Below are 12,764 nucleotides of genomic sequence, written 5' to 3'. Positions count from 1 at the left end.
GTTATTCTTCACATTAAAAACAGTTCATTATCAAGCCAATGTCACGAAGACTGCATTTTATCACTTGTGTGATACTTCTGCATGTTTTACTAAATTTCGTCTTCCCTCTTGCACAGCTGTCCTCTTTCTTTCCTATGATTAAAACTCCTTAATGTGACCACAACTTGATGCAGGACAAACAGGGAACAAAGCTTACATACTGGATAAATAGACCCAAGAGCTTGTTGGATTCCTTTCCTTCCCTCTTTTACCAAAGTGACCCTGATTTTAAACAGCCATTTAATGCGTGAATTCTGACCTGGCTATTCAGACTGCTGTGCCTTTGCCGTGTATTGGATAGGTATCAGATTCCAGTACCACATATGATAGTGGCCCAAACCAGAATTGAACATTTTACCTGCTTTGTGAATGTAGCATTAGATCCCCAGAAAATTGAAAAGCACAGTACTTTTGCAGAAAGGTGGAAAAAGTCTACTTACCACAGTAAGTGATGTATAGATTCCCACAGAGCAGGAGGCTGAATATAGGTTTTAGCTCCATTCTCTACTGCAAGATATGAAACGATGAGGCCCTGTTGTTCTTAGTGCTGTTTATCTGACCAGTGGCAGGAACTATCTAATGTTGTGGTTTCTCATCATCATGCTCCTATTTTAACAAGCATTCGATACCTGCTGATGATGGCAAATGACTCACAGAGAGAATTTAAAAAGAGTATGCTCTGCTGATATCCTGCATCCTGTGGGAGCCTTCTTTAGTGCAGTGTTTCGGGTGTAATTTTTGAGCTCTGATGGATCCAGCAGCAGGATGTCACGGAACCAAACTTTCAAGAAACTCAAAAGTTGTTTTTTGTTCTTCTGTGGGAGCCGAAAAAGCCTGTTTTCGATTAAAAGGGGAACCACTCAATTTCTCCATTTCTTCACTAGAATGTAAAAATAAATAATAAATTCCCCATTCACTCCCAGCTGACTCATGTAACACAGCAGATTATCAGACACCAGAGCTGGGTACTCTACCAGCCTAACATCACACACTATATCCTGTCACTATATATGGGCACCCTTCTAATGAATGCATTCAGCTACTGTAAGTTGCACCCACTGCTGACACAGATGTGTAAAAGCACACCCACAGCTTGTCTAGTCCCTGTAGAGACGTACAGTGGTATGAAAAGGTTTGGGCACCCCTAATCATTTTGATGATTTTCCTTAATAAACCATTGGTTGTTCGGATCAGCAATTTCATTTAAATATATCATATATCCTCTGTGGAGATCGTTAAGAGCACCAAGTTTTCTTGGTGTCCACCTAGCGGAGAACCTCACCTGGTCCCTGAACACCAGCTCTACAGCCAAGAAAGCCCAGCAGCTTTCTTGGGCTCGTCTCCCTCCACCCATCCTCACCCTCTTCTATAGAGGGACCATAGAGAGCATCCTAAGCAGCTGCATCACTGCCTGGTTTGGGACCTGCACAGCCTCTGACCGCGAGACCCTCCAACGCATTGTGAGGACAGCGGATCATCGGAGTCTGTCTCCCCTCCGTCATGGACATTTACACTGCCCGCTGCATCCGCAAAGCAACCAGCATTGTGGATGACTCCACCCACCCTTCACACAGACTGTTCTCCCTCCTGCCATCAGGAAGAAGGTACCGCAGCATCCGGTCCAACACGACCAGACTCTGCAATAGCTTCTTCCCCCAAGCCATCAGACTTCTCAACTCAACTCAACTTCTGAACTGATGTCTTTTCTGTTACATGCACTCTCTCTCTCTCCAACCATTTACCCCAGATAACATGGGAAGCATTTTTGCACAAAGCATTTGCACTAATAACTTTACTATCTCACTGGACTCAATATTTATTACACACGCATAATTTGCACACAACCCCCTATTATTTATTGTTCTCTGTCTGTACTGTGTTGTGTTATCTGTCTGCACTTGTTTGTGTTGCACTTGTGTTTTGTATGCACTGTGTCTATGTTGCACCATGGTCCTGGAGGAACGTTGTTTCGTTTCACTGTGTACTCTGTATGTAGTTGAAATGACAATAAAACCCACTTGACTTGACTTGACTTGACTAGCAGACGAACACGGTGATATTTGAGAAGTGAAATTAAGTTTATAGGATTTACAGAAAGTGTGCAATACTTATTTAAACAAAATTAAGCAGGTGCATAAATATGGGCACCCTTGTCGTTTTATTAATTTGAATACCTTTAGCACTAATTATTGGAACATTAAATTTGTTTTGTAAGCTAATTGACCCTTGACCTACATACACAGGTGAATCCAATTATGGGAAGGTTGTTAGAGGTTAAGGTGGCCAATTGCAAGTTTTTCTCCTCTTTGCATCTTCTCTGAAGAGTGGCAACATGCGAGCCTCAAAACAACTCACAAATGACCTGAAAACAAAGATTGTTAAACATCATGGTTTAGGGAAAGGATACAAAAAGCTATCTCAGAGATTTCAGCTGTCAGTTTCCACTGTGAGGAACATAGTGAGGAAATGGAAGACCACAGGCACAGTTCTAGTTAAGGCCCGAAGTGGCAGGTCAAGAAAAATTCCAGATAGGCAGAGACGAAGGATGGTGAGAACAGTTATAGTCAACCCAAAGACCAGCTCCAAAGACCTACAACATCATCTTGCTGCAGATGGAGTCACTGTGTATCGTTCAACTATTCAGCGCACTTTGCAGAAGGAGAGGCTGTATGGGAGAGTAATGCAGAAGCCTTTTCGGCACACACGCCACAGACAGAGTCGCTTGAGGTTTGCTAAAGCACATTTGGACAAGCCAGCTTCATTTTGGAATAAGGTGCTGTGGACCGATAAGTTATTTGGACATAACAAGTATGGCAGAAAAAGAACACAGCATTCCAAGACAAACACTTGCTACCCACAGTAAAATTTGATGGTGGTTCCATCATGCTATGGGGCTGTGTGGCCAGTGCAGGTACTGGGAATCTTGGATTCCAGTCAATATCAGCAGATTCTTCAGAACAATGTTCAAGAATCAGTGACAAAGTTGAAGTTGCGCCGGGGCTGGATGCTTCAACAAGACAACGACCCTAAACACTGCTCTAAATCTACTAAGGCATTCATGCAGAGGAGCAAGTACAACGTTCTGGAATGGCCATCTCAGTCCCCAGACCTGAATATTATTGTGTTTTCTGTGGTGTGGATTTAAAGCGGGCTGTCCAGGCTCAGAAACCATCAAACCTGACTGAACTGGAGATGTTTTGTAAAGACGAATGGTCCAAAATACCCTCAGCCAGAATCCAGACTCTCATTGAAAGCTATAGGAAGCGTTTAGAGGCTGTTATGGAAAAGGAGGATCTATTAAATATTGAAGTCATTATTCTGTTTGGGTGCCCAAATTTGCCTAATTTTGTTTAAATAAATATTGCACACTTTCTGTAAATCCTATTAACTTCATTTCACTTCTCAAATATCACTGTGTTCGTCTGCTATATGATATATTATACTGAAATGGCTGATCAGGGGTGCCCAAACGTTTTCGTATCACTGTATTGTCAATAGAATTGGACTCTCTGGAGCAGATACACATGAACCTATTGACATCCTCTTTTGCCTTCAATTGTTCCTAACTCATGTAGTGAACTGGTTCTTCTCATAATGTGTTCAAAGTAAGAGAATTTCAGTTTGGTTATCTGGGCTTTCAGTGAGAGACGATTACTTATTTGATTAAATCGCTGGTTTATTCAAATTAAACATAAATTGCAGTATTTGTCAGATGTTCAGATGTTAAGGTGAATAAAACAGCCCAAATTGAACAGTAATTCACAGCATCGGAACTGAAAAGGCTCTTGTTCCCGAATGAGAAATGGGTAAGTTCAAGTGGGTTGAGACTCCCATCTTTAGTAAACCAGTGTTATTATTTTGGCAGATCAGTCATTATCAAGGTGAGATCTGTACTAAAACTCAGGAGAAACATGTAAGATTACTGATGTCTTCATCTGATCTCACTGTCCTGTAGAAACTATGAAAATAGTGAGGCAAAGATTTCTTTCCCCCAGGTTCTCTCTCCGGTTTCCTCCCACCTTCAAAACTCACAAAGGAGTGAACTGACTTATGCTAAATTGCAATAGGTGTGAGTAAATGGGTGTGTGTTTTGTTATACCCTGCGATGGAGTGGTGCCCTGTCCAGGGGCTGTTCCTGCTTTGTGATGAATGATTCTGGGTAGGCCCTGGACCCACTGCGACTGTGACCAGAAAGAAGTGGATGGGAAGGCAGATGGATAGTAGTGTGAATGTGGAATTGACCTGACCATAAAATAAACCAAAAGCTTTCTTTAAAATGTGGTCTTGGACTGTAGCATGTTTTTTTCAGAACTTAGTGGGACAAAAAAGTGAAATATTAATAATATTTCAATATTAATCATATTATTAATAATAATAATAATAATAATATATAATACCAACAAAAGTAGATTCATTACCTACATGAGAGTGTGATCAGAATACTACATTTTTGTGAAATCTAGACAAATTCACAAAGTGGCCTAAGGGGGGCAGTCATGATCCAATGTTAGGAACTCTACATTGTGGTAAATTAGAACATCAGACGCTCCAGACATGAATGCTGATGGAGTTGCTTTTAGTATGAAGGTTTGACAACATTAAAACCAGCAGCTGAGTCCCCTTTCACATCAGTTTCGAGCCAACTGTGTTTATATGTGCTTATACCATAAGTCCAGGTCCCTGGACTTACTCGCTACATGCTAAACTTACTTGGTATATTCTGTAATACAGTGAACCATATTACATGTTTGTGGATTTAACAAGGACGTCACATCAACTAACAGAGGCCACAGAGTGTAAAAGATGAGGGGGTGATGCACTGTTCTGCTGTGCAGCATTGCTTAGACATAAGAAGGAGACCTCACCTGTGAACAAAATATTTAAAGAGTACTGTAGAGCATCTAGACCAGCCATCCAGAACAACTCGTGTTCATGAAAAGAACACTTTGCCAACTGTGAAGCATCGAGTGCATCTGTAATGTGTTGGGGTTGTGTTGCTGCCAGTGTTGGACAGGTCAAGGGAAGAATAGATTCAACAAAAGGACCAGCAAAACCTGGATGCAAATGTCTAAATATCCGTTGAAAATAACTTTATTTGAGCTTCTAGGGAAACACATACACACTCCTGGTTTCATACTGTTTCCAGACTGTGGCTTCATGACAGGACATCACTGACAACCATTCTTTAACCATTCTAACATGTTTATTAAAAGCAAATGAAGCACTTTAGGCATTCTGAACCTTGGCAAACTGGACCTTGCTTTACTGCATTTAGCCTAACTGTAGCAATTTTGCAGAAGTTTTGCTAAATATCTGCTGTGTTAGCATTGCTTTTATCAGCTTTAAGAAAGGGGGGGGGGTCTCTAATGAGGAGCCCACTACTTAAGTTGCTGCTTTCTCTAATGGAGGATTACTCTGACTGCAGCTACTGTAGCCAGGAAGAAGGACAGGGTAGCACAAATAACCCCACCAAACATCAGCCATGTCTCCAACACAATCACACCACCTGCAGAGAAAGATATATATAAGGGTATCAAGATTGCATAGCAGTCTGAGTCGATCATAAATTCACTGTGGAACTGACTGAAGAGACTGTCATTGAATATGCTGACCAGTATCATATGGCTTCAGTGCATATACTGGCAGAGCTGACTAGCTGATGGATCCACATGGCTACCAGATCAGCAGAATCTAGGACAGGCCATTTTTGCAAAGTATTTGGACGCAGCCTGACCTAAACTCTGCCTACATGTATCTATACACATTGACCCCAATACATGAGAGAGTTCACACACATCTGCTTCTCTTCACATATTTACTAACTGAGACACCATTTCAGATGAACATCCTTCTGTCACTTCTGAAGAAATACATATATTTTAAAACAAACATTCATGTGTACATTTGTCACACATGAACTTATCAGTATTAAATGATGTACTATAATTACATTTTACTTTAAGGGCTGTCAAACATACAGTAAACCATAAACGTTGAGGGTTTGACCCCACCCACTTCCAGGTCAAATCTAAATACAGAATTCAGATACTGGTGCTGCATCAGCTCCCTATTATTTTGTGTTGTGTTCCACATGATGTTGGAAATATTACTTTCAGATTATGGTCTATGTTGACCATAGTCTATGCATTCAGTTCTTGCAGATTTTTCAGGAACACTTTCATGCTATGAACCTCTTGTTCAACCAGATCCCAGAGGTGTTCCAGTGGATTCAGATCTGTGTGGGAGCCCAAAGGGTTTTATCGGTTGTGAAGAAGCTCTGTGCAGTTATGTAACACATCTTTATAATATGAGAATAATACATACAACTGTAAGATCATCTTTAAATACTGCTGGATGCTTGAACATGTGGTTAATCTGGGTTTTCTCAGACCTTTATTTCAACAGTTATAAATATTAAAAGAAAGGAAATACAAAAAAAGAGACTACGGGTCTCTATAGCCCTAGAAAACAATCTGCTCACAAACACATAAAAAAAAGTCCTGAAGTGGCCGTGGCTTCCACAGAACTAATGTGTAACATGTAGCTGCAGTTTTCGGGAAGGATTCAGTGTGTCGAGGGCTGGATCTGCAGTATAGATTTCCTGCCACAACGCTTATCAGTCTCATCTGCTGTTTAGTGGGGAGTTGCCCAAAAACTTCATAACACTAAATAGTTTGTTAACTCGTTCTTAAGAATGTTTATCAATTAACGAGCAAATTGCCAAAAAACCTCTGTGACTTACCTGCAGTTTCTGGAAAGGATTCAGTGTGTCGAGGGTCAGATAAAAGCCTTGATGCAGCACTCGTTGATTCTCTTATCTTCTCAGAATCAGAATCCACTGAAGACACATGTAGGATCCACAGAATTGTTAATACTATTAGAAACACAACTTTTCATATTGTAAATACCAACTCTTAAAATAATGGTGAGGGATAGACAACATTTATTATTGCATTAGCTAATTTCCAAACACTTATACAATAAAGGTGGTAAAAATGGTTTATTTGAGCGATGGCATAGAAAAAAACATTTTTGGTTCCATAATTTTCTTTTTTAATTTAAACAACCTCAACTTAACAGAAAAGTTATTTTATGTCCAATTTAAAGGTTCTTCACACTCACATATCTACATATACAAACAAATGTGGCTCTCCCATGGCATCACACATACAACCCTCTGCTTTATTTTTAGGAGTTCAAAAACTCAAAAATCATGGTGCTAGCCAGTCACTGCTCTCCAGATATTGAACTCATCACAGTCAAAGTATTTTCTACCCACAGACTTCAGCTCCATCACATGTCACACGCATTAAAGGATCTGTATGAGATCATGAGCAGGCTGGAGAACTCCCACCCAGAGGCTGTTTTTATTGTGGTTGGGGATTTTAACAGGGCAAACCTGGAAATGGTTCTGCCCAAATACTACCAGCACATTAACTTCCCCACCTGAGGAGAACAGATTCTTGCTACATTAGTAAATCACTGATGACATTGTACCAAAGATCAATGTCAGAACATTTCCCAACCAGAAGCCCTGGATCAACACTGGTGACCTGGAGAGTTACAAGAAAGCCAGATATGACCTTCAGAGGACCATCAGGCTGGCCAAAAGGAACTATAGGGACAGAGTGGAGTCTAACTACCGTGGGTCTGATCTTAGACGCATGTGGAATGGTCTTCACGCTATCACTGACTACAAAGGTGGTGGGATCTGTGATATGGGGTTGTCCTCCTCACTTACAGATGAGCTAAATGCACATTATGCTTGTTTTGAGGCAAACAGCACCTCCCCAGCTACGAAACTCCCAGTAGATCAGGAGAGCTGCGCTCCATCCATTTCTGTGTCTGAGGTGGTCAGATCCTTCAAAGCAGTTAACCCACGCAAAACACCTGGTCCTGATGGTGTTCACAGTTGGGTGCTAAGAGCATGTGCCATCCAGCTGGCTGAGGTTTTCACTGACATCTTTAACCTTTCCCTAAGACTGTCAGTGATTCCCACATGCTTCAAGAGAACCACAATTGTTCCAGTTCCCAAGATACCGGCTATCACCTGCCTGAATGACTACCGCCCTGTTGCACTGACATCAACAGCTATGAAGTGCTTTGAGCGGCTGGTCAAAACCCACATCTGTTCCTCACTTCCAGCCACCATGGACCCTCACCAATTTGCATACCGCTCCAACAGATCCACAGATGACGCTATTGCACTGACAGTGCACTCTGCCCTCACACACTTAGACAGGAAGAACCCTTATGTGAGAATGCTGTTCATAGATTACAGCTCATAATTTAACTTCATCATCCCGGCTAAACTCATCCCCAAGCTCACAGACTGGGGTTGAACTCTATCTGTGCAACTGGGTCCTGGACTTCCTAACAGGTAGACCCCAAGTGGTGAGAGTAGGAAACAGCTTCTCGTCCACGCTGACTCTTAGCACAGGGGCTCCTCAAGGCTGTGTCCTCAGCCCCCTCTTGTATTCCCTGTTTACACAGGACTGTGTAGCTATACACACATCATCTTCAAGTTTGCTGATGACACCACCATCCTAGGCCTCATCACAGATGGAGACGAGACCGCCTACAGAGACGAGGTCAGCACCCAGTCAGAGTGGTGCTACCACAACAACCTCAGTCTCAACATCAGCAAAACTAAGGAGATGATCGTGGACTACAGGAAGCTGCAGAGGGGTGGTCACTCTCCCTTATAAATCAATGGAGCTGAAGTGGACAGGGTCAGCAGTGTTAGGTTCCTCGGGGTACACCTCACCTCTCCTGGTCACTCCACACCAACAAAGCAGTGAGGTCTGCCCGTCTGCGCCTTTCCTTCCTGAGAAGGCTCAGGAAGTTTGGTCTGCCTCCTGACATTCTCCCCAACTTCTACAGATGCACCATAGAGCGCATCCTCACAGTCTGCATCACTGTCTGGTACGGCAGCTGTACTGCCTACGACCGCAAGACCCTGAAGAGAGTGGTGAGGACAGCAGAGTCAATCATAGGCAGCAAACTTCCAGACCTGCAGGACATCTACCGGTCCCGCTGCCTGAGAAAAATTCAGAAGATCCGGATGGACTGCAGCCACCCAGCACACGGCCTGTTCACCTTTCACCAACACCACTGCACTCGGACACTTTATTATTAATACTCTATATATCACTGATATGGACAACATCCCTAAGTCACTTTATACAACAGGAATAGACATAAACATACATATTTATATTTAGGTCCACTCTCTCTCAGACTATACCTGTCTCATAAATGTACATATCAGAGAATGTATCATATCAACCTGAGCCTCACCACAAGCATTTCAATGCATAAATGTCCTGACATGTTCCGCAAATGACAAATAAACCTGAAACTTGAAACTTGAACTTGAAACTAATGTATTTTATCTATTGTTTAATTGACATTTTTTATTAGTTTCTTTTTCAACTCCCAAAAAATCCTGAAAATGTTTCACTGCTGCCTAACTGCAGTATCCTGTCTGTTCAAACTTCAAAAACCCTGTACATCTCATCTATTATGAACTATAGGAAAAATAGTTCTACTCACCTACTGTAGATGCAGGACCTACAGGAAAATCGGAGAGAGAGATATAGATTTCCTATCATATCGCATATCAGTCTCATCTGCTGTTCAGGGGGGAGTTTCCCAAAAACTAGATCTTAAATATGTTTGTTAATTAACTAGCGATTCCCAAAGGGGACTTAAGTAGTATGTGAATTTGCTTCCCTCTTTAGGTGAGTTTTGCCTGCAGTTCAGCACCTAAAGCCAGGGGCCGCTAATTCCCAGGGAAAGGATAATAATTATATTATTATTGCTGTCATTATTATTAATTGTAACAGTCCTCACAATAATCCTCACATCCTTTGTCAGTTGGTTTGTTCATCAGTAAAAATTGATTGCTTTCGGGAAACTCACCCCAGAATGTTGGAATCAATGTTTTAATGCACTGTGACACCAGGATATTTGTCCCAGGACAAATGTATAAATACATTAATTCAATTAAAATACTTGAATATACTATGAAATGATTATTTTATTATTATTATTATTGATTTGTGACTCCATAGCCCATCTGTGCTTTAAACACTAATTCATAAAATATTTATAATATGTTAGTTTTATCCCTAGGTTTTTACTCATTTCAGTAACCCTATGACATTCCCGCTTGTGGAAAATTTGGAAAGAGCCACAAGTCAGCAGGACGATAACTTATAACTTATTAAACTTACGGCCCAGCAATCCATTTCCACTTCCAGAGTAGCAGCGCCGATATCGCACTCTAAGTGATGCTGATGCAAAGAGAAGAGAGAAATATTTACAGAAGAAACATGATAAACACAGCCCAGCTCTAGTTCAGAGTAGAAGATGAAACATTCTGTTCAACAATTTGAGCAAGATTAGCTATTTTTGAAAAAGTAGACTCCTGTGCATTACACTTTATTATGCAATAAAGCACTAAGGTGTACTTTTAGCCATGCTAATGGTAAGTGCACTTACCACAGAATGTTAAATGGAACAAATATTTAGCTTATTATATATATACACACACACACACATTTTATATACATTATATATTTTATGACATTAAGTTTGCATTCAGTGAATTACTGTGGTAGCTGTTTTTAATCTGCTTTGCCAAAAAATTTACATTTTTACTATATTGTAAATACGTACATACTAGTCTGCTAGTATATTTACAACAAACTTAGTATGTTGCCAAAACCTTTGACTTTTCTTTATTTTGAAACTGTAAAAGATGGAATTAAAAGCATTAAAAATCTTGTTTAAAATATTAAAGAATTGTCTCATCTTTAACAGGTCATATTTTACTCACTTAGCTATTCACAATCACATCTCAAACTTTCACATCATTGTATCTTCCTCTTTTTGTTTCTGGTTCACCCTATACCTCTTTTGCTGTGAAGAAGCACATCCTTTCAACCCAGATATTTCACAATTACAAACACACACACACACACACACACACACACACTCACACGCATAGCCATGTAATCAGAAATAACAAGATTTTTTTTTTTATTTGATGTTTGGCTCTCTTTTAAAAGAAAAAAAAACATTATTCTCATTGTTCTTTAGAAAAATACAACATGCATGCACATGTCCTAGTTCAGCATGTAAGCAACTACTTCTTTAAAATAAGTGTCTTCTTGAGGGGTACACACATTGGTTTTGTTAAACAAAGTGACAGAAATTTCAGAACCTTGTGAAATCTAAAACAAAGTTTCCTGAGAGTGAACAATACACATTTCAAATAGTTAAATATGTGTGTTATTGGATTCAGACAAAAATACAAAAAAAATATTTTTTTTTTTTCAATGGTTTCATTTGATAGAGTTACTAGAAACAAATAGTACCCATTCTGTGGAAAGGCTTTTAGTCATTCTGTATTTGTGTATACATGTATAACAACAATGAAGTTACTTGCTCGCTTACTTAACTTAGAAATTCCTATAGAAGATCATTACAGGACATTACTGTATGTACCCATCACTTATTATTAACCTATTATTGCTGCCAAAATACATTCAATTTGGATTAGAGCAGCAAAACATACCCTATGTTGTGTAATTTAGAATATTTAGATTTGCATTCTGTTGACTGTTATTGTACATAAAAGCTAATCACTTTAAATTAAAAGTATAAATCAGCACTGTCCTTTAATCTGTGCATACACTTAACACACACACACACACATAATAATATAGAAGATGTAGCACTGATGTCACTGAGTAAATTTGTTTTTACTTACCAGCCTCAACTAAGAGCAGGAGAGAGAGAAAGACACCACACTTCATCACACACTCCATCTTCTAGAAGTAAATGACTGAACAACCACTTGAAAGAGGAAGCCGTGGAGATGCTGTGGTCAGTGTGTGAATGTTTGGTATGTGTTTGTTCTGCAGTTGATGGCTACAGAGAACATGCAGATCTGCACATGCAATGAGCACATTCACAAGACCAAACCAAGGTTCATGTGTATTGTGTATATTTGTGTTCAGAGAGCTTAGAGAATGTGCAGAGCAGCTGGCAGATGTTCTCTCAGTCTTCAACATCTCTTATCCCTGCAGTCATCCCTACGGGCTTCAAGAACACCACCATCATACTTGTGCCCAGTGTACAGCCCTATGAAAAAGTCTATGAAAATTAACAAATGAAAGTCAGACATTGATTTTGAACCATGATTCAACAGAATTATTTTAAAAAGTAAACTCAATAAACAGGCCTGGACAAAAATGATGGTACCCCTAAAAATAATGTGACCAAAAGGTCATGTTAAATCAAGGTGTGTCCACTAATTAGCATCACAGGTGTCTACAATCTTGTAATCAGTGAGTGGGCCTATATATAGGACCACACTCAACATGGACCAGAGGAAGCAAAGGAAGGAGTTGTCTCAGGAGAAGAGACAGATAGAAAGAAAATTATAGACATGCATGTTAAAGGTAAAGGTTATGAGACCATCTCCAAGCAGCTTGATGTTCCTGTCACTACAGTTGCACATATTATTCAGAAATTTAAGATCCATGGGACTGTAGCCAACCTCCCTGGACATGGCAGCAGGAGCAAAATTGATGACAGATCAAAGAGACGGATAATACGAATGGTAACAAAAGAGCCCAGAAAAACTTCAAAAGCTCAAGGAACATCAGTGTCAGATCGCACCATATGTCATTGTTTGAGCCAAAGTGGACTTC

At 40.2% G+C, this 12,764-nt stretch overlaps 1 long non-coding RNA gene across 1 annotated transcript; it reads right to left on the bottom strand.

Moving 5' to 3' along the window:
- Positions 1-6,850: 6,850 nt before the first annotated feature.
- Positions 6,851-11,886, bottom strand: LOC140549793 (uncharacterized). Its single transcript, XR_011979031.1, has 4 exons — positions 11,819-11,886; positions 10,278-10,337; positions 9,595-9,612; positions 6,851-6,877 (listed from the first exon to the last, which is right to left on the bottom strand). It is a non-coding gene; the product is annotated as an uncharacterized lncRNA (long non-coding RNA).
- Between the last annotated feature and the right edge of the window lie 878 nt (positions 11,887-12,764).

This window comes from Salminus brasiliensis, chromosome 2 (genome assembly GCF_030463535.1).
Source record: "Salminus brasiliensis chromosome 2, fSalBra1.hap2, whole genome shotgun sequence".
Taxonomy (NCBI): domain Eukaryota; kingdom Metazoa; phylum Chordata; class Actinopteri; order Characiformes; family Bryconidae; genus Salminus; species Salminus brasiliensis.
The sequence above is the reverse complement of the archived record's forward strand: the minus strand, read 5'-3'. Positions and strand labels throughout refer to the sequence as shown.